The sequence below is a fragment of the Calidris pugnax genome, unplaced genomic scaffold (assembly GCF_001431845.1).
Source record: "Calidris pugnax isolate Ruff unplaced genomic scaffold, ASM143184v1 scaffold41, whole genome shotgun sequence".
Taxonomy (NCBI): Eukaryota; Metazoa; Chordata; class Aves; order Charadriiformes; family Scolopacidae; genus Calidris; species Calidris pugnax.
Genome location: NW_015094509.1, coordinates 28,794,888 through 28,819,937, shown reverse-complemented (window position 1 = coordinate 28,819,937; position 25,050 = coordinate 28,794,888). Strand labels below are relative to the sequence as shown.

Genomic DNA, 25,050 nt, shown 5'->3' with positions numbered 1-25,050 from the left:
ATCTGGGTTGATCTAGTCTGGCTTTCTTTTTAGGACCAGGGAAGAACATCACCCCTCTCTTCAACTGCCTTTGTTTTCGGCAGAGATGTTCATTAAGGCAGCCTGACTTGAGTTTTCAAGTTTTGAGGGTTGCAAATGTTCTTCAGAAAGCACTTCGTTGTTTTGCAAATAGCTGTTCCCCTCTGGATGGGGAATATAAAAGAAGCATCGAGATTTCTCTTGCTTTTCTGTTTTCTTACGAGTTTGGATGTAATTATGTGTGGTTTTTTTTCTTCCTTTGAACAGGGAGAAGGTATTGAAGTAAGTGCGAGTTGTCTGTTCAGTTGTAAATAGTGATTTTTAGGCTATTCTATGAGGCAAAATTAAAGGCATAAAAGCAAGGAAGAATGAGATACTTGGGCGCAATGAAAGAACCATAAGAAAAGAGGATTGAAATGTGGGCTGGACAAATGATGAAACTCAGGGCATTGTAGTTTAGGTTAAAAAAAAAAAACAACATGAATACTTATTGTGCTCTATGAAAGGGCCGCTATTTTTAATGCAGATACACAGAATAATTCAAGACACTTGCAGTCTCTAAATATTTGAAGAGATACCTCGTTGTGCCTGGCTTGCCCATCATTTGGTGGTTACTGATGTGAAGCTAAAGCCACCCTCTGTGGATTGCAAAAAGCAGCTGATGGAGAAACATCAGCTTTCTTGAGACAGCCACAGTCAGTCGGCTGCTCGGCTGGAGACAGTGAACTTCTTGACTTAGGTCTTGGAGTTGGGTGCTCTTGGAGTTGAGTGCTGGCTTCCCCTCCATGCATGCACACCATCTCAGGTGGTATTGCGATGGACACATCTCCAAGGACCTCCAGGGTTAATTTTATCCAGCAAGCCAAAATTGGTTGCGGACTTGCTAAATAATGAGTTGGTTCCTTGCCTTGGATGCTGTGGAAAAGACTGCAAAGGAAGGAACCTGGTTGTGTTGGCCAAGGGCAACTTGGTTTTGCATTGGCCAAGGGCAACTTTTTGGAAACTCTTCTCCTTTCTGTGTGTCTTGATCAGAGATGCTACAACTGAACCTGTGTAGCTCCCCGTGGTGGTTGCCCTCACTGACCAGCCCAGTTAGAGAAACCCACAGGCTCTGTTTGCAGCACTTTTGAGAGGAGTTTCAGAAGCAATTTTTTGGGGAATTTGGTTTGCTTGGGACTCTTGGGTTTCAGACATCTGTTTCAAACTCTGCTTTTGATGGTGTTGCTGGATATCCAGGATTTCTTGAAAAAAAGCAAGTCTGCTTTTTTATTATTGTTTTTTTTCTATTGGAAATTGTTGGGAGGGATGAGAAGTCACACTTAGCAAAACTCAAATGTTCTTTATCCTTAACCAGGGTGCATGACACCCTAAGGTGTGTCACAAAGAAGACCACCGGGATTACTTGGAGTGTAGCAGTTTTGGGGGTTGACAGTGTCATCCCACAGCCACTGAAGAACAGTGAGGAGTAGCAAGTGGAGGCATAAGCCTTGTCCCTGCTTTGCAGCTGTGAGTTATGACCTCCCCCAGCAGCATCTGCATCTTGCATCCTTGTTCTGCTCCCCAAAATCTGTAAAACTACAAGTGTTCCCCTGTTCATTTTAAGAAGCTTCTCTGGGCTTCAGCTGTGCATTGGTGTTACAGAGAAAAGTTGAAAAATAGGTAGTATAAGGTTGTTTGGTTGGTTTTTTTTTTCCTTTTTGTTTTTATTTTTTAACCTGAGGAATTAAATAAAAATGAAATGACTTCAAAAGATTTTTTTTTAAGTAGCGTGACATGTCTAAAATAAACAGAGAGGAAGCACTGTACAGCAGCAGGAATTAAACCCTGAACTCTTACAATTTTGGTGTGTGCAATGTGCACTCTCTACCGTGTTCAACCTGTCTTTCCAAACCCATATTTTTTTCGTGGGGAAAATGAACAAAACCTGCCTTACACAGGGAGGCACAGAGGTCAGGGAATTCAGATACCTTGAATTAAAATGCCACAAGCTAGGAAATTTTTTTAACGCTGCTTTTATTAACCTTACCGTGCCCTGGACATTAAATGCCAGGTTTGAAAGGGGTGAGGGTAATTTCATATTCCAGGTGCAATGTTTCTGGGTGTGCTCAAGGGACCGTTGGGTCAGTGCTTAATTTTACTGTGACTTTGGCTAGACCATTTTTCCTTCGGTGGTGCACAAAGGTATTGTGTGGCCAGGATCTATTGCACGTGAGTCTTTCTCCTGGTCTGCCAGGTTGGTTATCTTGTCACCAAATGAAATGAGATTGGTCCATGCAGGTTGTTCTTGGCAGTGTTTGCTGGGTATATATCACCTAATTATCATTTTTGATACTTAGCAATTGTTAAATTATTTGTTCTAACATTTTTCCAGGAATCAGGTCTGTAATTTTCTTTGCCCTCCCCTCTCTACCATCTACCTGCCCTTGTGATGAGAAAACCCAACTCTTGGGTCGAAGGTCACATCTAAAGTGCTGGCAATGCTGTCTTTGTCCTGTCTTAGCGGTAGGACCATCCTTCTGTCCTCTCCAATCCCATTCTGCCCTTTTCCTAGAAGTTTTGGAAAGTGATTTGTCCTTAAAAAAATGCATCGCAGGGCTCATGTTGCTTTTAGGTTGGCAAAGTCGCAGAGCTCATTTGCTGCATGGGAGGGAGATGGTCATGCTAGTCATGACACCTTTGGTGGGAAGAGGATGGTGGGAACATTACTGGAGACCCAGGTCTGGTGGCTAAAGTTGGAGTAGATGTTTTGTAGCCAAAACTCACTCAAAAGCTTGTGTATTAACCAGCTCTGTGGCCTGACCACCACGTGGTCTCATTCCATCTCCAGGTCTGGTGGCAAATCATGGGAAGGAATCCACTTCTAGCTTCATATCTTGATGCTGCAAAGTGCTGAAGCACATAACAAACTCAAAAGTACACAAGGGGTCCCCCTGAGGTTAATTGACATTAAGCAGGTGGTTAATCCTTTTGCTTTATTGGGACCTGCATACTGCTTTGGTTTTGCATTATCTTCTCAAATTGCTTCCAATACTTGCAGTCCTTCATTAAAGGGACACTGAAGATGTCTGGAAGATGGTCTAGGTCTGGTTGCGGCAACTGTTTATCACTGGACCAAGGAGGGACCCAACTGTGCAGTTAAATGTCCTTAGAAAGAGTTAAAAGCAGTGAAAGACAGCAAGAACAAACTCTTTGAATCTTTTAGGGAGATTCAAAGCTACTGTCCAATATCAGGGGCTTTTGTTTGTTTGTTTTTAAAAGATAAAGCGTTTAAAACTGAAAGGATTGGACTGTGTCTCTGTCCCATTCAGTAATACAACCCAAGCGTGTGTTTGGGATGGAGTCCCATCAAGTGTAGAATGTAAGGAACGACTCATAGTGCGACTTCCTGTAGTGTCCTTTATCTGCCCTGTGTAGATCTGTTCACAAATATCACTGTAAAAAGAAAGTGGTCTTGCCTCAAGTTTATAGGGCACTAAAAAAAAAACAAAAACAAAAACTTGTCAAACATTGCATAAAAATTTTCTGAGAATGTTAATGATTGACTTTCACTTCTAAATTTTGGGTCCCGTCATATTTTCTTGTATTTATGGGGACACAGAAGTAGAGGTCTCAGGTATTGTATTAAATAAATTATCAATTGACCCTAAATAAAGTTCTGGTCAAAGCCTAGATGCATAATATTAAAAAAAATATATAAATAATATTAAAAAATTGTAATGAGATGATCTCTCCTACTAGACAACCTCAAGAGGCTTTTTGTGGCATGTACAACGGAATTATTTTACATTGTTTCTTAGCTCTTGTGCAAGACTTCCAAACGTTATAAATTTATTTTCTTGGTCCAGTTTCACTAAATTTAGTGGATATTCTCTGTTTTACATCTAGTTCTTAGAGATCTTAGCAGTGATTTAATGAATTAATAAACCTAAACATAAGAAAACATATTAAAGAATAATGAACAACATGTTTTATAGCAAATGGAATTGCCAGGAGAATTAACTTTCATACACGAATTAACTTTGAAACTGTTTGTTTTGAAAACCTCTGCCCTATCCCTTCTGGCAATTTTCACATTATAACAAATGTTTCACTATAATCTCAGTATTTCGGGGAAGTTAAGTGGTTATGCATTTATTTATATAACTAGCAAACCCAGAGCACACCGTTGGAATAAGTAAGTGTTTTAATGAAATATGTGAGGGTGAACTGACAACTTCATAGCATTTAAAAAAAGAACCCAAAACCTCTTGGGTAAAGATAAACTCTTTTTTCTCTACCAACTTTGTTAGTCTTGATCATTCAGAGCCATTTTACTGTAAACATGTAAAAATCACGCCAGTGGTCCCAATCTTGAACAGAAAACCCAAAAGGAAAAATTAGCTAATTAGTTCAGTTCTTAAGGATGTGGAATACGTCTTTCTTAATCAATTAGGGAAACAGAATGTAGCTTCCTTAGTGAAAGTGTTGCTTTTCCCTTTTTTTTCTCTTTGAAGAAGCAAGTGGAGTTTTATAATATTTGCTTCTGCCAGCAAAATGGGATTGGAGAGTTCTATAGATACTGAAATGCTGCAGTTGTGGATTTCTGTTCCGCAGCCTAACTGTAAGGACCTATTTATTTGCAGAACGTAGAAAACCTCACTTCTGTACATTATGGAGGGGTAAACAGCTGACCCAAATATGTATGAACACAAATGGAATTTTATTTGAGTGAAAAAAAAACCCAACAAACTCAGGAATAAAGCTTTTATCCACGCTGTCTGTCCAGAAATACCGTCGTTAACTCGCTCTTCTTCCAGGTCAACGTTTGCTCAGAGGCAGCCACTGGCAGGTAGAATTGGGCAGGGATTAAAGATGAGCAGTGGGGAAGGGCTCGACAGATGTAAGGAGGTAGATTGGGGATTAGGACGAATTACCGTGGATGGGAAGCATTTAGGAGCAAGGAGGGGATTTTAAAGAGGATTTTAGGACGTATTGCAGATCTTCCCTGAATTTCTCTGTTAGGCTTGGATACTGACGGTTGGGATTCATGAGCACCTTTGGTGGCTGTTGATGAAGGTAATGACAGTCCTGATGGTTGTAGTGGGGTGGAAGAAGCATTTTATGTAGGTTTTGAGGTGTGCAAGTCATTGTGTAGGTCTTTCTAAAACCAATTTCCCATTATTTCCTGATCCCAAGTTGGAAAAGACAGGGTGAAAGCGGAGGAATAAATCAAAGCCCTGCAGATCTGTACATCAAGGACCAAACACGATGAGTTTAGGCAGGTAAATGGCACAAAGTTGGTTGCACTTGACAGCTCTCCTCCTGCTCACCCCGTGTCCTGCTGAACCACGGCGTGGCAGCGGGAAAGGCATTCCCCTCTGGAACTGCATCCTAAAGTTTGAAGCTGCCATGATTTCCATGGAAAAGGCTTTCTCCTCCCCATTCCTGAGCTGCAGGGTTTTCCTTAGCTGGAGTCCCTTGCTGTTAAATCTTGGTTATTCCCTTAAAACAGGGACTGCTTGAGTCACTGCATTTTCTTGGCTTGCAATTCATGGGGCTTGCTCTCCTCTGGCGCTAGCTGTCCTTTGAGCTGAGCTGTTTCTGTCCTGGGCTCATCCTTCAGCAGAACCACACATGAGCTTTGCTACTGGGATTATTGAACATCTGCACAGTAGAAACCCAACAATGTGTAAACTTGCTTTGAAAATTTAAAAAGGAGTTCTTGCAAATATCAAAACTTGCCACTGGACAGTTATAGAGATGGAGATTTTCTTCCTCTTCTTTCAGCAAAACTGGTTAGCAGCTGTCTTCTATGGATCACAGAATGTTATGGGGTTGGAAGAGACCTCTGAAGATCATCCAGTCCAAACCCCCCCGCCAGAACAGGTCCACCCAGAGCAGGTTGCACAGGATGGTGCCCAGGCAGGTTTTGAATGTCTCCAGAGATGGAGACTCTACCACCTCTCTGGGCAGCCTCTTCCAGGGCTCTGCCAACCTCAAAGGAAAAAAGTTCCTCCTCATGTTTAGATGGAACTTCTTATGTTCAAGATGCAAGTCCCCTCAGCCTTTCAATGCTGAGAACGTTCCTCTCTCTTCTTGCTGGATGGTTTCTTAGTCTGGAGAAGCTCTTGAAGAAAACGTAATTTCTTCTGCTCTGTAACTGTGGGAGCCTGGTACAGGTTGTTATCACGGACACTTTGACTCACCTGAAACTATTCCCTTGGCTGAGATGGAAATGAAGCAGCTGGAGAGTGAAGTTGGGCACGTTTTGCCCTTTGGGGTGCTGCTTCTGCAGAGATGGATGTCAGAGCTGGAGAAACCAGTCTTGAAGGCTTGAAGACACTCTTGAAGAACCATAGATCATGCTGTTAATGGCTCTTCAAGCTGTGAAGAACAGGGCCTGTCTTTCACAACCTTTAGTTGTGACATCCCAAGCAGTACATGCGTTTCATTCTCTGGTTTCCATGCTTTTCTGCCCAAATAACTAATTTTTTTTAGAGAAGGTCAGCATCAGAGACTGAAACTTCTAGTCGTTTCAACAATATTTGCCATTGACATCCATGTCCCAGTCCACAGAGTCACATGGGATGGACAGAATGGCTCCTGTCTGATGACAGTGGGGAATGTCCCCACTTCTTCCAAATCACAGAACAGCTTCCTTGGGTTAACGTGCTATTTTTAGTTTTAATTGGGCTTAGTCTGTCTGAAAAAAAAATTTGATCCTTTTGTTCCTGGCGAAGACCCACATGTCTAGCAGCTGGGCATGATGCCATCTCGCCAGATGGCCGGCAGGGCAGTGGCCAGCACAACTGTGTCACATCTCCTTTGCTTGGCAGCACACATTCCCAGGTGACAATCACCATTCACTTTGAATTTAAAACACACCTAGGGACTGGCCAAACCAACGTGCTGGCTTTAATCCAGCAGTAGCTTGGTCGAACGTCATGGAAACAATGCCCACAACTGCTTTGTAAGCGGGTGGGACTGGCTGAGAAGGTCCCCATCGTTGATAAGCGGTGGGTGAGCAGGAGGTTGGCTTTGGGATATGTTCAAGGCCAGGCTGGATGGGGCTTTGAGCAACCTGGAAGAGTGGGAGGTGTCCGTGCCCATGGCAGGGGGGTTGGAACTCGATGATCTCGAAGGTCCATCCAACTCTAACCATTCTATGATTTCATGGTTCTATGATTCCATATCTTCTTATTCAGGCTCGTTTCATGTGACATCTGTAGATGGACTAAGCAAAAACATGTTAATGGGATGTCTGTGTTTCTTACCTTTCTGTGGCTGCTGGGGACCTCAGCGGAATGATAATACTTTTTTTTCTTTTTTTTCCCCTATATAAGGACATCGTAACAACGTTAAGGTTTCCTTAATTCCTGTTAGACCCAGTATATTTAATGGGAATTAAGGCTGCAGCACACTGAGGTGGTAGGAAGGTGATAATTCGTGGCAGGTACAGTACTGGGGTTAAAATATTCACAGTGGGCTTTTTTTTACAGCCTATATCCCGTTTTCAGACGTGCTTTTAAGGTCAGTTCTCGCAGGTCTCCAGGTACTTGATGATGCAGGTAGGGACAGGGGAGTGGATAGGCCAAGGTCCCTTTCTCCTCTGGATGGTTTTTAAGGCTCTCTTGAAATAGTGTCTCTCATAGAATCATAAAATAGTTTAGGTTGGAAGGGACCTTAAAGATGATCTAGTTCCAACCCCTCTGCCATGGGCAGGGACACCTCCCACCAGACCAGGTTGCTCAAAGCCCCATCCAGCCTGGCCTTGAACCCCTCCAGGGTTGGGGAATCCACAGCTTCTCTGGGCAACCTGTTGCAGTGTCTCACCACCCTCATAATGAAGATTTTTTTCCTAATATATAATCTAAATTTCCCCTCTTTCAGACCTGTAGGAATCTTGTTGCCCCCAAAAAAGAGGTTTTGACGGGGGAAAGTCAGTCCCAGGTGCCTGAAAATTTCAGACCTTCCATACTTGTCCATATGCAGGAAGCAACTGAAGTGATGGGCTGAGCAAGATGAGATTTCTGTATCACTTTCTGCCACTCACCTCTCACACCTCTTTTTTTTTAAATTTATTTATTATTTTCACATCTGTAAGATGATATAAAGCCCCAATTTATAAAGTGGGGTTGCTGTAAAGTCCAGTTGTTGTAGAACTTAGGTTTAGGACAAAAGGCAGCAAAAATCCCTTTGGTGTAACCATGTAGTAGTCAGTATTTTAGATTTATTCCAGGTACTGCAAGAGTTAAGCAGGTTGGGAAAGAGGAGTTGTTGGCTGCTTTTCCTGAAGTGCTTCACCAGCCAGACAGTAGCCAGATGGCTCTGCTTTTGAACAATACATAGATAATACCAAGCCAGGATCTAATAACAATAAAATAGCTAAACTGATATAGAATGTGTTTATTTACCTAGGGGGTATGCCCGTGTAGTGTATTTGTGTCTGTAGGTATGTTTTTAAAATGTAATTTGGAGTATCGACCGGTATCATCATTCCATACCTCTTTTTAGTGTTGTCGATTCATATTTTTTAATTTTGGTTTTGTTAACAGAATTTTGGTATTTTCACAGAGGTTGGGTGTTGGATTTTTTTTATCTTCTTCATGGGGTTTTCACACTTATTGCTCATCAGTGTTGGAGAAGAAGCAGCCAGACCTTCTTGCCATCCCGACAGGGCGTTAAAAAAAGGCATGCTGATGTGCAAGGTTAATAAGAAAAGAGCCACTTTTGCAAACAAGAGTTTCCTTTTGGGAGACTGAACTTCCCGGAGACCTTGAGAGTTGGATGGCTTTGGATTTGGGGAATGTCTGGCATCTCCCCCACAACTAGATGAGGGATGTTAATTGAGTTATTAATGTGTCGTATGTCAGTGCTTCTTTTCCTCTCCAGTTTCAAAGTGGTAAGAATTCAGCTGTTTTTCTTTTTTCTTTTTTCTTTTTTCTTTTTTCTTTTTCTTTTTTCTTTTTCTTTTTTCTTTTTCTTTTTTCTTTTTCTTTTTTCTTTTTCTTTTTTCTTTTTCTTTTTTCTTTTTCTTTTTTCTTTTTCTTTTTTCTTTTTCTTTTTTCTTTTTCTTTTTTCTTCTTTCTTCCTCTTCTTTCTTCCTCTTCTTTCTTCCTCTTCTTTCTTCCTCTTCTTTCTTCCTCTTCTTTCTTCCTCTTCTTTCTTCCTCTTCTTTCTTCCTCTTCTTTCTTCCTCTTCTTTCTTCCTCTTCTTTCTTCCTCTTCTTTCTTCCTCTTCTTTCTTCCTCTTCTTTCTTCCTCTTCTTTCTTCCTCTTCTTTCTTCCTCTTCTTTCTTCCTCTTCTTTCTTCCTCTTCTTTCTTCCTCTTCTTTCTTCCTCTTCTTTCTTCCTCTTCTTTCTTCCTCTTCTTTCTTCCTCTTCTTTCTTCCTCTTCTTTCTTCCTCTTCTTTCTTCCTCTTCTTTCTTCCTCTTCTTTCTTCCTCTTCTTTCTTCCTCTTCTTTCTTCCTCTTCTTTCTTCCTCTTCTTTCTTCCTCTTCTTTCTTCCTCTTCTTTCTTCTTCTTCTTTCTTCCTCTTCTTTCTTCTTTCTTCCTCTTCTTTCTTCTTTCTTCCTCTTCTTTCTTCTTTCTTCCTCTTCTTTCTTCTTTCTTCCTCTTCTTTCTTCTTTCTTCCTCTTCTTTCTTCTTTCTTCCTCTTCTTTCTTCTTTCTTCCTCTTCTTTCTTCTTTCTTCCTCTTCTTTCTTCTTTCTTCCTCTTCTTTCTTCTTTCTTCCTCTTCTTTCTTCTTTCTTCCTCTTCTTTCTTCTTTCTTCCTCTTCTTTCTTCTTTCTTCCTCTTCTTTCTTCTTTCTTCCTCTTCTTTCTTCTTTCTTCCTCTTCTTTCTTCTTTCTTCCTCTTCTTTCTTCTTTCTTCCTCTTCTTTCTTCTTTCTTCCTCTTCTTTCTTCTTTCTTCCTCTTTTTCCTTTTTTTTGCTTTTCTTATTTTGATGATGTCTAGTTGGTGGGAGGAGGGCTGCTTATCTTGTATCTTGATACTTGATGCTTATCAAGTATCTTGATACTGCTCTCCAACCTTTTTATTTGTGGTTGATGAACCTATGCTCTTTGGTCAGACTCTCTTTTATTGCTGTGTTTTAATTCTTCTAGGCCTAAAACCTCTTTAAAGCTGAGCTGGGAGGGGACAAGGACTGGGCCAGCATTTCAGCATCCCGCTAGACGGTGGCAGTGCCTCTCTGTGACAGAAAGCCTTACAAGCCCTCCTTGTAGCATCTCTCTCCTTGGCATTTGCGTCGGGGTGGCTGTGAGTCAGGCAGAAGGGATTCCCTGCTGGTGCCGGGGGGAGCTTTCGCTGCCACAGCGCACTGTGAATTCCTCTTCTTGGCTAAAAACAAAAGCCAGTCTGCTTTCGGGGAGAAATGCTGGGTATTCTGCTTGTTTTGATGTCTCTCTCTTTCTTAACTATTTCTAAAAATCCCACCCTCTCCATATCCATTGGCTCAGGCACAGCAGGAACTCAGCTTTTTTTTTTTTTTCCGTAAAAAAAATATATTTTTTTCTTAATTTTTAACTCTCAGTTGTTTATTTTCATAGAATCATAGAATGGTTTGGGTTGGAAGGGATGCTAAAGACCATCCAGTTCCAACCCCCCTACCATGGGCAGGGACACCTCCCACCAGACCAGGTTGCTCCAAGCCCCATCCAGCCTGGCCTTGAACCCCTCCAGGGATGGGGCAGCCACAGCTTCTCTGGCCAACCTGTGCCAGTGTCTCACCACCCTCACAGGAAAGAATTTCTTCCTAATATCTCATCTAAATCTCCTCTCTTTCAGTTTAAAACCATTACTCCTTGTCCTATCACTCCACTCCCTGATCAGGAGTCCCTCCCTGTCTCTCCTTAGGCTCCTGTAAGCTCTAAGGTCTCCCTGGAGCCTTCTCTTCTTCCCCTTCTCTCAGTCTCTTTCTCCTCACTTGCCTGTGCTGCTTTTCTTGGCCAGGTTTCCCAAAGCGACGCCGATGACATTGTTTTACAGCGCTGTATAAATACTTTTCCTCATTTGACACCAGCGTATTTATGTCCCCGTCCCCGTCGGTGCAGGCTGCAGAACGGCTCTGTGCTCAAACCCAACCGCTAATCTGAGATCACCTCCAGCAGGCTCCAGCCATGAGCCACATCTCCATGGGAAGGGTGGGTGATGTGGTCCTCAACCACCAACACAAACCTTTCCCTGCGCTGAAACGGACACTCACGTTGGTCAGTTTTAGGATGTCCTAGATGTTCTCATCCAGGATGGGAGCCATTACTTGTAGGCTTAGATGGATCGTCCCATGTTGTGCTCTATGTGGTGATATGTTGTTGCCATCTCTGGAAGCCTTTGCCAAAAGGAGATGTGTGCTGCTGATATTTTTGTGCATGAGCTGCCTTTTTAGCACAGTAAATAGATTTTCTCCTTTGTCTACCTCTTCAAGGGTGTGGGTATTGTTGTCCTCCAGAGAGAGTCCTCTTGGCCAAGGCTGTCATGAATATTTCTTATGAAATAGTAGAAACCCTGAACATGTTTACGGGCTACTTCATTGACTTGTCTTCTCAAGTCTATGACTGGGGTTCACTGGATTTGCTTCAATAAGTCAAGCATCTTCATGAACATCTCGCTTCCTCGACATAGAAGAGGGGAGGGAGGAGAAGGTTATAGAATTATAGAATCATAGAATCATTGAGGTTGGAAGAGACCCTTGGGATCATCGAGTCCAACCATCTACCCTACTCTACAAAGTCCTCCCCTACACCATATCCCTCAGTACCCCATCTAAACGTCCCTTAAACACAGCCAGGGACGGTGACTCAACCCCCTCCCTGGGCAGCCTGTTCCAATGCCCGACCACTCTCTCTGTGAAGAATTCCTTCCTAATGTTCAATCTAAACCTACCCTGTTGGAGCTTGAAGCCTGTGGACAGGAGAGTAGCTGGAAAGTTAGGAGGAAGAGTGGTGGACAGAAGACCAGCTGGAAGGTTAGGAGGCTGGGTAGGCTGTTAGATTTCTTTCTGCTTCTCTTTTTAAAGACATATTTATTTGCCTGGGATGGGTTTTGGGTGCTGATCTGCCTTTAAGCAGTGCCTGGGTCAGATCTCCTAAGCTAAGCAGGAAAAGAGGGGAAACCTCTAGAGAAGGTGATTCAGTGGCAACGGGTCCTAACGGATTATAACACAGGGGGCCTGACAAATGCTTAAAGGAGCAAAAAAGTCAGATTCCAGCATGAGAAATATCTCCGTCCCCGGGAGGAGCCTCTACCAGGCCTTTTAATGACCCCCAGTGGCCAAGATCAGTCTTATCTCATCCGCAGCTTTGCAGAAACACGTAGCCACGGCTGAAAGGCTTTGCAGCAAAAGCCACATAGGGAACTTGGCTATTTAGGAGGCAAACGCCAAGAAATAAGGTGGCTGTTAGCGCCAGCTTGAGTCCCAACTGGAGTTTTCCTTGTTCCAGTGCTGGATACTGGGCTGCGGCATCCGAACGCTCCCCCGTCGGCTGGAGCTCGGCTTCCTCTGCCTGGATTTAGAAGATCAAAAAATAGATCAGGATATTGGCTGTGTCTTCTGGGAGGAGCGTCGCCGGGTTTGGGGGATGCAATCGTTTAAAAATAAAGAAATGAAGGTTGGTGTGCTCTAATGCAGGCGCTGTTCTGCAGCCCTTTTTTTTTTTTTTTTTTATACTTTTTTCTTTTCTTTTTTTTAATATACGTGATAACTAGTCTTCAAACTTCAGCGCTTCAGGGGAAGCCTGAAACTAATTCTGCATTTGGATGTTCTGGCAGCTTAAATACTTTGCTTTTTTTTTTTTTTTTTTTAAGAGGATATTTCCAGGTCCAAAGTTAGAAAAAGGTAAAATGTCTATTGATACCTGCAGCCACCGAGAATTTGCATTTTTTTAGCTCATTTTCTGTGAAACTGCAGTTTTCATCAGCTCAAGTGGAGGGTCAGCACAGGTGGTGACAGAAGGATGGTAGTGGAGTTTTTGGTGATTTTTCGTTGTGAAACCACCCTGTGCTTGGCCAACAAACTGCCTTGGGTGTCCAGAGGGTGGCTGTGAGGGGAAGGGTGGTGATATGGGGGTGGGGGACCACAAGGAAGTTCTCCTGGGATGCTCTGCCCTCTGCCTTTCCTCAAAGCTACTTGCAGAGGTGGGTCTGGCAGCAAACATATCAGCTTACCATCTTCTTCTTACTTCCTTTTGCTTCTTCACTTTGAGGGTGGCAGAGCCCTGGAAGAGGTTGCCCAGAGAGGTGGTGGAGTCTCCTTCTCTGGAGATGTTCAAAACCCACCTGGACACGTTCCTGACTAACCTGCTCTGGGTGGACCTGCTCTGGCAGGGGGTTGGACTAGATGATCTCCAGAGGTCTCTTCCAACTCCCACCATTCTGTGATGCTGTGATCTTTTCCATTTATTTCACAGTCCCATGATGGGAGATGGTGCTTACCTGCTGAAGAGCTTCTTGCACTGCTTCACCTTTCGCTGTGCCCAGCAGGAGAAGACAGGGTTTATTCACTACTTGGTTGTGCCTCTTTTTCCTCCATGGCTTCTGTTCCCTGCTAAAATAGATATCAAACTTGTGATCGCTCTGCTCACAGAGAACTTGTAAAAATTGCTGCTTCAGGCATCGAGAAAGACAGACATCTGAGCTGGAGCGAGGAGGCTGGAGAAATAGATGGAAGGGCTTGAGTATGTTTGTAGACACCTTGTTTTTCCCTCTGAATTGCACATATGAGGCTCCTTGAAACGCAAAGCTCCATATTCACATAGTCAAATATAAAACCATGTGGATTGCTTCAATTTTATGTTTTGGGATATAACTGTTAGGGACGTGGTTTGGTTGGTTGGTCTGGAGTTGCTCATGGAAGACTCAAGCTACCCTTTTAGTGTGAAAATGGCTATGGGGAGACACCACCGTGGCCAAAAGTTCATCTGAGCACAAAGAGACATGAATTATTTCCGAGGCCCTAAAGAATATTTACAACTGTGATGGTAAATATTGAAGGATAAGGAGATTGGACCCTTCTGTTTCAAGATGTATAAAAAAAACCCCAACCTCCTAAAACCTGAAGGCTTTGCAGGACCATTCCCCTGTAGGTTATCTCTCCGCTTCTGTAGCTTCCTCATAGGTCCTGGAGGCAGGTGTTGAAACACATGAATTTCTGATCTGGTCCATTGGGTCAGATCTTGTATAATTCCTGTGCTCGCCTTGGGAAAAGTTTTGTTTGAATAAAAGTTTTCTGAATTTTCTGCTGGAAGGTGCTTCGGGAAGGGCAAGGAGGAGAAAGAATCAGTGGATGTCTGCAGAACAGCACTGTATAAATTTAGGGAGGTTAGGGACAAGACAAAAAAAAATAAAAATAATCTTTTACAGCAGTGGTTACAGTGTCTGGTTGGGAGCTTATCAATGAATAATGAAGCAGGGTCCAGAGGACCTCCTCTGCTCCTTCACCAGAGATTTATCTTGTGGTAGTTTATGAGACTTCACTGTTGCACTCATGAGGGGGTTTCTAAAAGATTTCATCTAAGTGCCGTGTGTGTGAAAGAAAAGAAATGGGGATAGAGGAAGAAAGATGGAGAGAATGGTTATGGCAACCGTATAACAGGAGCCAGAAAACTGTTGGGAAATGGGGCTGTCATCCTCAAGGCAGAAGAAATGGAGAACAGGTTGGCTTGTCTGCATATTTTAATTTCTTTGCAGTAACTAGGGACAAGCTGTAGTAAATTTGCAGCACACTTGGGTAAAAGTAACTTTCCTGGACAAACTGGGCAATTTTGGACAAACGTTGCCCAGTGTTAGTGCAACTACCTAGAAGAACAGAGGAGAAAGACTCTGTGGACGAGGAGTTTCCCATCCCTGAGGCTGATACAAGGATAAATCACTTATTTTGCTGTCAGGAAAACAAGAGCATTGTGGGACAGAGCAGAGTGCTCATTTAGGCATAATCTCATGATATTCCTGGTGATCCTACCCAGGAATTCTGTGGATGTCCCATCCCTGGAGATGTTCAAGACCAGACTGGATGAGGTTTTGAGCAACCTGGTCTAGTGGGAGGTGTCCCTGTCCATGGCAGGGGGGTTGGAACCAGATCATCTTTAAGGTCTCTTCCAATCTAAACCATTTTATGATTCCGTTTTATGCAGGATCAAATACTGACCATCTTCTGAGGCTTTCATAGTAAGCCTTCAAGGTCAACTTCTCGTGTCCGGAAAGGACCCAGCCGAACGGTAAATTTTGCTTGATTGAAATCTGCAAAGCGTAACCCGTGTCCTTGCATCTGCAGTGACATAATTTTGCTCTGGGACTTTGGAACAGGCACACACAAGTAGGCTGTAATATAGCTGGGCATGTTTGATGTCCTGTCTTAAATCCCAAACTATTAACTTAATTAATATCGTAGGCTCTTAACACCTTTCCCTACTCGCGAGCTACCTTGCGTGAGACTGGAAAATGATGCTGCTTCACCTTTCCTGGCCTTGCAGAGGCAGAAATGTGTGCCGTTCGGTCTGTATTAATTATTTCACTCTCAAGGTCCTGATCAGCCTTTGACAGAGAGCTCCACGTGGGCTTTTAGCTCTCTGCTTAAGCAGCTCCTGCGCTTTATGCCAGGGGTGGCTGCACTTTGCCAGCGTGTCTAGCGTAGGTACACGAGACCAAGCCCCAGTTTCTAACTGATGCAAAGGTATTTTAAAGGGTAAATGATTTATTTTCCCCCACTGTGAAGGTGGACAATATAACTCTGCCCGCTTTTTTTTTCTTTTTCTTTTTTTAACCAGAATATTCAGCCTGGAGAAGAGGAGGCTGAGGGGAGACCTTCTTGCTCTCTACAACTCCCTGAAAGGAGGGTGTAGAGAGGTGGGGGTCGGTCTCTTCTCCCAGGTCACAGGCAACAGGACGAGAGGAAATGGCCTCAAGTTACGCTAGGGGAGGTTCAGGCTGGATATTAGGAAAAAAATTTTCACCGAAAGGGTTCTCAGCCATTGGAATGGGCTGCCCAGGGAGGTGGTTGAGGCCCCAGCCCTGGAGGTGTTCAAAAGACGGGTTGATGTAGTGCTGGGAGGTATGGTTTAGTGATGATGCTCCTTGTTTGTTGTGTGGGTGTTTATTTTTGTCAAAATGCGGTTGACGGTTGGACAAGATGATCTTTAAGGTCCCTTCCAACCTAGAAGATTCTGTGATTCTGTACTGCTGTCCTCTGGCGTTGTCCCAGTCTGAAGTAAAACAGAACCAACTTTCTGTTCTGTAGTTTTACATCTTAGCTAGGCTTCTTCTAACTCTCTGAAATGAACGGCATATTGTGGAGAAAACTGCTCCTTCTCAGAGTGATAAGACCAATGTTTGTGCTCCATGCCAAGGAATGGTGTGCAGAGAGGCCCATGCTTATACTTATTGCTAGAACGTCCAAGGTCAGCCAGTTTTGTTATTTGCCCCGTTAGAGGGTTGGAAACAGAAAAAGTGTAGAGGGGTCACATCTGCAGGAAGGAGCAGACAGGACAGTTGACCCAAAGCTGACCAACTGGGGTATTCCATCCCATCTGCCCCACGATCAGTATAAAATCTGAGGTATCAAAGGGTCAACTCTCTTTCTTCAATGGCCGATGTCCAAAGAGGACTCTGTCTGTTCGTCTGCCTTTGATTCAGATCCACGTGTTCCTTCTCCAGAGCTGGAACCCAGTTCCCATCCCTCTCTGAGTCCAGTCTGGGACTTCCCCAGTGCCTGCTGGTGATGTAATTGTCATCCTGGGAGCTTGATATGGTTTTGTATATATTGTATCGATTTCATTATTTTCTTCTTTTTGATTTTAAGATTAATTCTTCATTGAAGTAGTTTAGTTCACTCCAAACTTCAAAAATCTCCTTATCTCTTCCTCTCCTCTCTTTTAGGGGAGGGAAGGGCCATCTGTCAGTCTAGTTTTGGTAAATTTGGCCGAAATCACAACAGGCGTAACCAGCCTAGTTCTGTGCAAGCGCTGATTTTCTTAGGGAAATGCTGGCGCAATAAAAAACCAGATGCAAAATGGCTCTGATTGATTTGCTGTTTGTGTGGATAAAGGGGAGGGTGAGATGGTTAAGCTGCCGTCTGATGTGGACATTAAATTCAGTTTAAGCAACGCAGTGAAGTGTCACTGAAGATAAACTATTTTGAATAGGTGATTCCCTAATCAGATGCTTTTAGGTATCTCTGAAACATTCACTTTAGGTCTGCAGCTTGTGTGAAAATATTTAGGACCTGGAAGAAGTCTCCCCTTTTTTCAATAAGAAGGTGTTTTCCTTAACAAGGAGAGGAGGGGGTGGGAAATGTTGAAACTTGATTTTGTCCTGGTTCAGGACAAAACTGAAGAGCTGGATCTCCCAAGGTCTTGCCTCATCCCTGACACTACCTCTCTTGCCAAAACTGGGCAAAACCTGAAGCAGCACCTCTTTCCCTGATAGTATTGGTAACTCCTGTTACACGTTGCTCTTTTATTTGTAGTTTCAAATCACATTGAGGATCTTGCTGTGATTAAGGGCAACAAAGATGGTGAGGGGTCTGGAGAATAAGTCTGATGAGGAGAGGCTGAGGGAACTGGGGTTATTCAGCCTGGAGAAGAGGAGGCTGAGGGGAGACCTTCTTGCTCTCTACAACTACCTCAAAGGAGGGTGTAGAGAGATGGGGGTCGGTCTCTTTTCTCAAGTCACAGGCGACAGGACGAGAAGAAATGGCCTCAAGTTGCACCAGGGGAGGTTCAGGCTGGATATTAGGAAAAATTTTTTCACTGAAAGGGTTATCAGCCATTGGACTGGGCTGCCCAGGGAGATGGTTGAGGCCCCATCCCTGGAGGTGTTCAAAATACGGGTTGATGAAGTGCTGGGAGGTATGGTTTAGTGATGATGCTCCTTGTTTGTTGTGTGGGTGTCTATTTTTGTCAGTGAGGTTGACGGTTGGACAAGATGATCTTTAAGGTCCCTTCCAACATAGAAGATTCTGTGATTCTGTGATTATGAAAATCTCAAAGGAATATTTGCGTGTTTCCAAGCTGTCAGACTGGGCAACAGAGGAGGAGGAAAAAACCTACGACCTTCTTCATTGGGGTCTCAAGGCTGGTAGAGGACGGGGGAAGAACTGGGATGTCCAGTCTCCTGCTGGACGTTTTGCCTCTTGTTAATTCCCTTGCTCCCGAGTGCAGTTCATCATCATAAAGGTCCTCGTTGTGGATTTTGCTTTGAGTGCTAAAAGCTTTGCTCCCCTCTGCTTTCCTCTGTGATTTAAAAGCCACAGATACTGATACATCTCCGAGACAGAATCTATTACACTTGTCCTGCCAAGCAGAGCTGTGGCTCTTGCTTTATTTCCCTCCTCCTAACACTCAATTTGTTCTTTGCAGGTGCTCAGCTGGCCGCATTGCTGAGCACCAGCAGGGCTCTCTCTGTGCGGTAGTTCCTATTAGCTTTCCCCTTCTTAATTTCATTATCCATTTCTAATGGCTTTTTAATGTCTGAGCTGAATTTACAGTAGCGAGGACTTTGTGCACCTTCTGTTTCTCCAGAAGTGTTTCAGGGAGGGCATGACTGACCATCTACCACTTTACTTGTGCCCTAGACAAGAGCTGGTCTCCAGGGATGGACATGCATTTAAAGTTGGGGTTTTTGGGGGGTTGGGTTTGAGTTTTTACGCATTTATTTATTAAATACGGATGGTGGAGCATTCGCATGTGTGTCCTGAGCTTCCTACCAGTTCGTAGCAATTGCCAGTTTTCCTTCTGGGAATCTCGATTTATTGAACATTCAGTTGGGTCCATGTCAAGAAAGTCTTTGTCCACTTGTATCTCTCTATTCAGGTGTAAGTAACAACTTTCTCAGATTGCTCGACAAGCATTTCCCACAAACATTGCTTCAGTTGCCTTTTCCTTAGTTTCTCTTTATTTATAAAGAATTCAGCACTTCTAAAACTCAGTTCCTGCTTTTGTTTTGTTACCCTGTTTATTCCCCTGGACTTTCTCTGAGCATCCTTTGGCCTTTATCCCAGCCACAGAGTGGGACAACAAGGTGTCCCTTAGCCTGGGGAGCCCACCACATCTCTCTGAACAAGATCAGTACATGAAATAGTCCCTGGCAGCACTACCAGTTTTTTTACAGCTAATCTGCTGGATTTTTTTGGTATAGGCAGCCAGTGGGTTTATCTCCAACTCTACCCGGGGGTCTTTGACAGCCATAGACCTGCCAAGAATTTAGGTGGCTCCCAAAACTACCCTGGATCGACACAGGGGTCACAGTTGTTGGTTTTAATATTCATAAAAATATATGCTTTTTTTATTCGTCACTAAGTCTGATGGTGGTGGAGTTGAGGCATTTCACATTTTAAAGGTAATTAAAGACTGAGTAGTTCATAAAACATGACACAGCCTGCGGGGTCCTGGCAAAGTTCTGAGCCAAAAGGACGCCAGATGTTGACAGGAAACCCAAGCTCTTCCCCTTTCCATATTCTAGACTTCAGTGAGACCTGAAATGCCTGATAATGTGGATGTGTCCATAGGTGGTGGGGTGTTCTTCAAGCTAAGTCATATTCATAGCCAGGAACAGCCCTGCAGTCCATCCCCGCTGAAGTTGTCCATCGTGTTTCTATGTGTTCCTCATCATCAGCCTTTAATTACTTTTCCAGGGAGATTAATTCAGACCTCAACTTTGAGAAACTCTCCCTGAAATATAACCCCATCTGTCCTTTAAGTTCTGTTCCTTCATATTTACTGTTTCTTGCTCTGATCCTCCCCAGGTTCCTTCTCCTCCATAATGTTGGCCTGTCAAAGCGTGGCTGCAGAAAGGTCTCAGGACTCACCTTTTGTCCCTATAGAAATTAGCCTGAAATAGCACTGCACGCTGCAAAAAAGTGAGAGTGAACATCCCATGGCAAGATGAATAGCTGTGACAGTTGTATGGCCTGACCTAGGGACGACTGTGCCCGGGGGTCTTAATGGAAAACAGAGAAATCTTCCAATTTTTGATGAAGAGACAAAGAGCTCAAGACCTCTTGCTGTTGGACTTCTAAAATTGTGAGAGAGGTGCCATCTAGGTGCATCATATCATCTTTTGTCTCATATGAAGTGAAAGCAAGGGCAAAAAACGCGATTTGTTAGGCATGAAACCTTGTGTGCCTGTATTTTTTAGGGTTAAAACAAAGAAACAACAAAAAAACCCAGATAAAAAACCCAACCGGAGTGATTTGCTTTCTGGGAACCTTCTTGCTTTTGCTTTAGAGCTCCAGCTGGGAAATTTGGGTGTAGTTTTGAAAGGGGAAAAGTAGTTCCCTCGAGTGGGAAATAAGAAAATGAAAACTGTTAATATTTATGTGAACACCCGCGATCAAAGCTAACGGTGCGGAGGGATAAGTATTCATTCACTGGAAAATAGGGATGATAGATGCCCCTATCATCTCTATTTTCTCCTGAGCTTCTGGTGCATTTATTCCTTGCTTTATATTCCCAGCAAATACCCCTACAAGTTGTGTTCTCCCACCCCAGAGGGATGGGCAGTGCTGATGCTGAAAGGTGTGCTGTTGTGATACTGAGGTTTATCAAAGCCAAGTCTGGGAGTGTCATGTGTGTGATCGCTTCCTTTAGGCATTTCCTGGACCACAGAGTGGATTTCACTGAATTTTTTTTTGGAGGAAATTACCTTTTTTTCCCCTCACTATAGCTGATACCCACATGCTGAAAATAAGCCTTCCTGCTTTTCAAGGGCAGCAGCAGTAAAGGGAGTTTTGGGATGAATTTCCCCTTCCATAGCAAGCCGAGAGGGAAAAGGGGGATTTTTATTTTTAAAAACACTATGTGTGTTGGTTATAAATGTGTTCAGCAGCATTTTTTAATTCTTAAGAAGAGCACAAGCATTAAGCTCTTGACCAGAGCAAGGCACTGTGTTGCAAATGCATCTCTTCGTCCAGAGAGAAGAAAACTGAGGTGTAAGTGGCTTTAAAAGCACCAGTCTCAGGTCACTTTGTGCACTTTGCTGGAGGGTTGCTCTGAGAAACCGCAAGAGCTCTCAGCTCTCATTTTCCCATGTCTGTAGCCATTGGAGAGGCTAATTTGGTATGTTCTCCTTAACGAGGCACCAGACCCTGTTTAGGTTGGTTGCCTTTAGTTTAGTGCTGCTCCTAAGCCAATTTGGGAAGGGTTGTTTTAGCTTGGATGCGTTGTCCTAATGTCTCTACAAACCTTCAATCTGCATCTGCATCGGAGAAGATACCACGTTCGGGTCCCATCCACCTTCATAGTTATGATAATTGTTCCATTTGGAGTAGAGAGACACGCAGCTGGGTCTGAAAATAGTGAAAAGATGGTGGATCAGAGCCATTTATTATAGGGAAAAACAGGGGAAAGGTAAGAAAAGTGGCACCATCTCAGGTGCATGGTGCATCCTCACAGTCTGCGTTGGTGGTGCCAACTGTGCCAATATAATTAGCTCTTTTCCCTTGGAGCTTCTGGAGGAGCTACTGAGGTTGGCCAGTCTTCTTTGTGCTTTAGCAATGCAATAAATGGGTAGACATTAATCACAGCAACTTGCAAAAAAATACAAGAGGTCATAAGAACAGCTAACTTTTTGGCACTTTATTTCTTTTCAGCACCAGGGGAGGAAAAATCACTCTTAGTTGCAATTTGTGCACGGTTGAGAGGCACGTATATTTGGGTGTATCAGCTGTTAGGCTTGGTTCTTTGAATAGAAGGACTGGCAGGACTTCAACGAGCTCAAAATAGAGAAGGTTACCCATTTCTTCAAAACTGTAATTTCCATGAGAAGGTTGTCTGTGTCCCCCTCTCGAGGACACTGGGGTGGTGTGAGTAGAATTTCCACTTTGGGGAAAATAGATTTCACGGATCGGGTAAGGACAGATAGGCCTGGATAGTTAAAAGGAATGAATGCCATATTATTGAATCCCTCCCTTTAATCCCTTCTCTTTGTGTTGGGGCTCCGGTATCGCTTCACACGCAAGGAAGCTTGTTCTTCTTGGAGGAACTGTTAATAGACATATGTCTGCGGGATCAGGCCCTCCCTGAAAGAGCAGATTTAATTACACGCATGGCAAGTTCATGTACTTGCTTGAACAAAGAAACATCCAGTCGAAGCTCTTCTGGGGAGGAAGCGTGTAATCATGCGTGTTTTGTGCAGTGCTCGGCGTGATGGAACGTCAGGGAGCAATTTATTCCCAGCACCGGTGCAAAAATGGTGATTAATAAAATTATAACCATTTATGCTCCTAATACTAGGTTTTAACCAGTCTGGTTGTGTCTTTCCTTGATTCGGGAGATAGTACAATTATTTTCATATATGTGAAGCTCGGATAATATGATAGCTCAAATGCTTACTCTCTAGTGGCTGATTTAATTATATGAAATGTCAAGTTAGTTTAAGAAATACTTGGGGAAACCCCTACCTCTGTCAACCAGGAATATGCCAAGTGTTTCAGAAGAAAACTTGTACCTTGCTATTAAAAAAAAAAAAAAATTAGACCAGAAAGCCACACATTCACCATGTCTGTGCACTGTGTGATGCATCTTGAATATTACAGCAAAATTGAAAAGATAGATACCACTTTTTTTTGTACGTTGGAAGTGAATAAAGCAGCCTTGTGTTGCTCACGGTGTGTCCTATAGATGCCTTTTAGTTGCTGCTAGGTTACAAACGTGGTGAACAAAGGTAGGATTCAGGAAGGACGTGGACCTGTTGGAGTGGGTCCAGAGGAGGCCAAAAAGATGATCTGAGGGCTAGAGAACCTCTGCTCTGAGAGTTGGGGGTTGTCCAGCCTGGAGAAGAGAAGGCTCCGGGTAGATCTTACAGCAACGATCCAGTATCTGGAGGGATAGGACAACTGGAGGAAAACTGGAGAGGGACTTTTTAAAAGGACATGTAGTGACAGAACAAGGGTAATGGCTTCAAACTGAAAGAGGGCAGATTTAGCTCAGGTATCAGGAAGAAATTCTTCACTCTGAGGGTGGTGAGACACTGGAACAGGTTGCCCAGAGAGGCTGTGGCTGCCCCATCCCTGGAGGTGCTCAAGGCCAAGCTGGATGGGGCTTGGAGCAACCTGGTCAGGTAGGAGGTGTCCCTGCCCATGGCAGGGGAGTTGGAACTTGATGGTCTTTAAGGTCCCTTCCAACCCAAACCATTCTATGATTCTGTGATTCTGGGTTGGTTGGAGGAGGAAAGCGTTCCCTGGGTGGTTGGTGAACTCTTCTCAGTAATGCAACTCCTCATACACATGTGGTCTCTGCCTCGAGAAAAGGGACTTGCCATCTAGACGAAAGGCCTGGGTGAATAAAGGGAATGGAGATGCTCTTTGCTGAGATGAAGGAAAGTGGTGTTTCTTTATTCCCCCCTTGCACTCTGAAGGCTTTGAGGTGGAGGGAAGCCACGTCAGTTTAACAAGTTGCCCTTTATTAGCGGGGCTGTGGTTTTTCTGCTGAACCTGATGCTGATGTGAGATAAAACACGCTCCCCCAAATCTTTCATGTGGGTTTAAGCAAGTCCAATTTATTCCAGGTAGCTGTTGGCTACAAGCACACATGCCCTTGGTCGCATCAGCTCAATGACATACCTTGGTTGTGCATCACAGTCCAAAATACTGACAGCAATTGCGCCTGTTCTTCATTAAAAACTCAGTTTCAAACTGCAGGGGCTATTCTGCAAATATACCCCCTGAATCTGATTTTATAAGAGTGATTATTGAATTTCATAGGTGCCTTTACGCTTGGACGTAGCCTCGCTCAAGACGTGGGTGGCGTCTGGGTCACATCCTTCTGCAAAAAAGCCAGGCAAGTCTATCAGCCCTCAGAAGTTTACTTTGATGTAAACTACTTTTGAGATGCAAAATATTTGGAAATCTCTTCTGAACGCCAGGATGAATTTAGTAACATCCTTGTGGCATTATTGGATAAACATGCGCTTTATGCGCTGGTATCATAAGGGTGTTTGAAGAAATAATTGGTTACTATTTTGGGGCACAGCTTAAGTATAAAAATATTAATACGAAGTGAGGAACTTTGTCAATGTTTAAGAAATACCTTGCTAGACTTGGGAAGATAAGTGTCTTATTAAGAACAGACAATAGCTTCTTTCACTAATTAAGGATAAAGACTGCCTGATTTTTTTGAAAACTATCTAGAAAAGTGGAAGACTTTAACATAGGCATGAAGAGTATTTTTGGTACTCTTTGAATAACAGTTTTGCCTTCTCTGTAGAGTCCCAGCATCATAGAATCGTTTGGGTTGGAAAGGACCTTTAAAAAACTTGAAGACTCCTGTTGTTGTGGGGTTTTTTTTCCTCCCTTTTTTTCCCCTTTAGGCTATAGAGTTCTCCCATTGCTTTTTTCTCTCTGAAACTGCTTGTACAAAGGGGGTTGGCTTCTGCAGTGCTGGTCACAAGCACCGGCTTGGGAGGATGACTCAGCCCCCGCAGTAGCCAAATGATCAGTTTGAAATCCCACCAGGGCTCACAGGATGAGGAACAGGAGCTTTAATACAATATTCCAGGTAACAGCACCCTGAACAAATGGACAAAAAAAGAAACTGTGTGACACATAGAGAAGATAACCAAATATATATGCATATTATATAATTATCTACAGACAGAAATGCTCTGTAATGTCCATTTTGGGAACTCATTCTCAACACCTTATGTATATTACAGGGGACAGTGACCAAAGAGAGCTGGGTGTTCTTGGTTGAAGAACTCTAAGGTCTGTTGTGACAGGATGAGGGGTACTGGTTTTAAACTGAAAGAGAGGAGATTCAGACTAGATATAAAGAGGAGATTGTTTACACTGAGGGTGGTGGGACACTGGAACAGAGAAGCTGTGGAGGCCCCATCCCTGGAGGGGTTCAAGGCCAGGCTGGATGGGGCTTGGAGCAACCTGGTCTGGTGGGAGGTGTCCCTTCCCAGGGCAGGGGGGTTGGAACTGGATGATCTTTAAGGTCCCTTCCAACCTAAACCATTCTTTGATTCCATGATTCCATGATTTTGGGCTGAAGACTCCCCCCAGACATATTTTACTGTATTGTTATACATGGTTGGCTGCAGATGTCCAGCTGAGCTCTGGAG

At 43.6% G+C, this 25,050-nt stretch overlaps 1 protein-coding gene across 6 annotated transcripts in view; it reads left to right on the top strand.

Annotated features, from left to right (window-relative positions):
- TSNARE1 (t-SNARE domain containing 1) overlaps positions 1–25,050 on the top strand; it is a 474,970-nt gene that overhangs the window by 119,651 nt on the left and 330,269 nt on the right. The window lies entirely within an intron of this gene.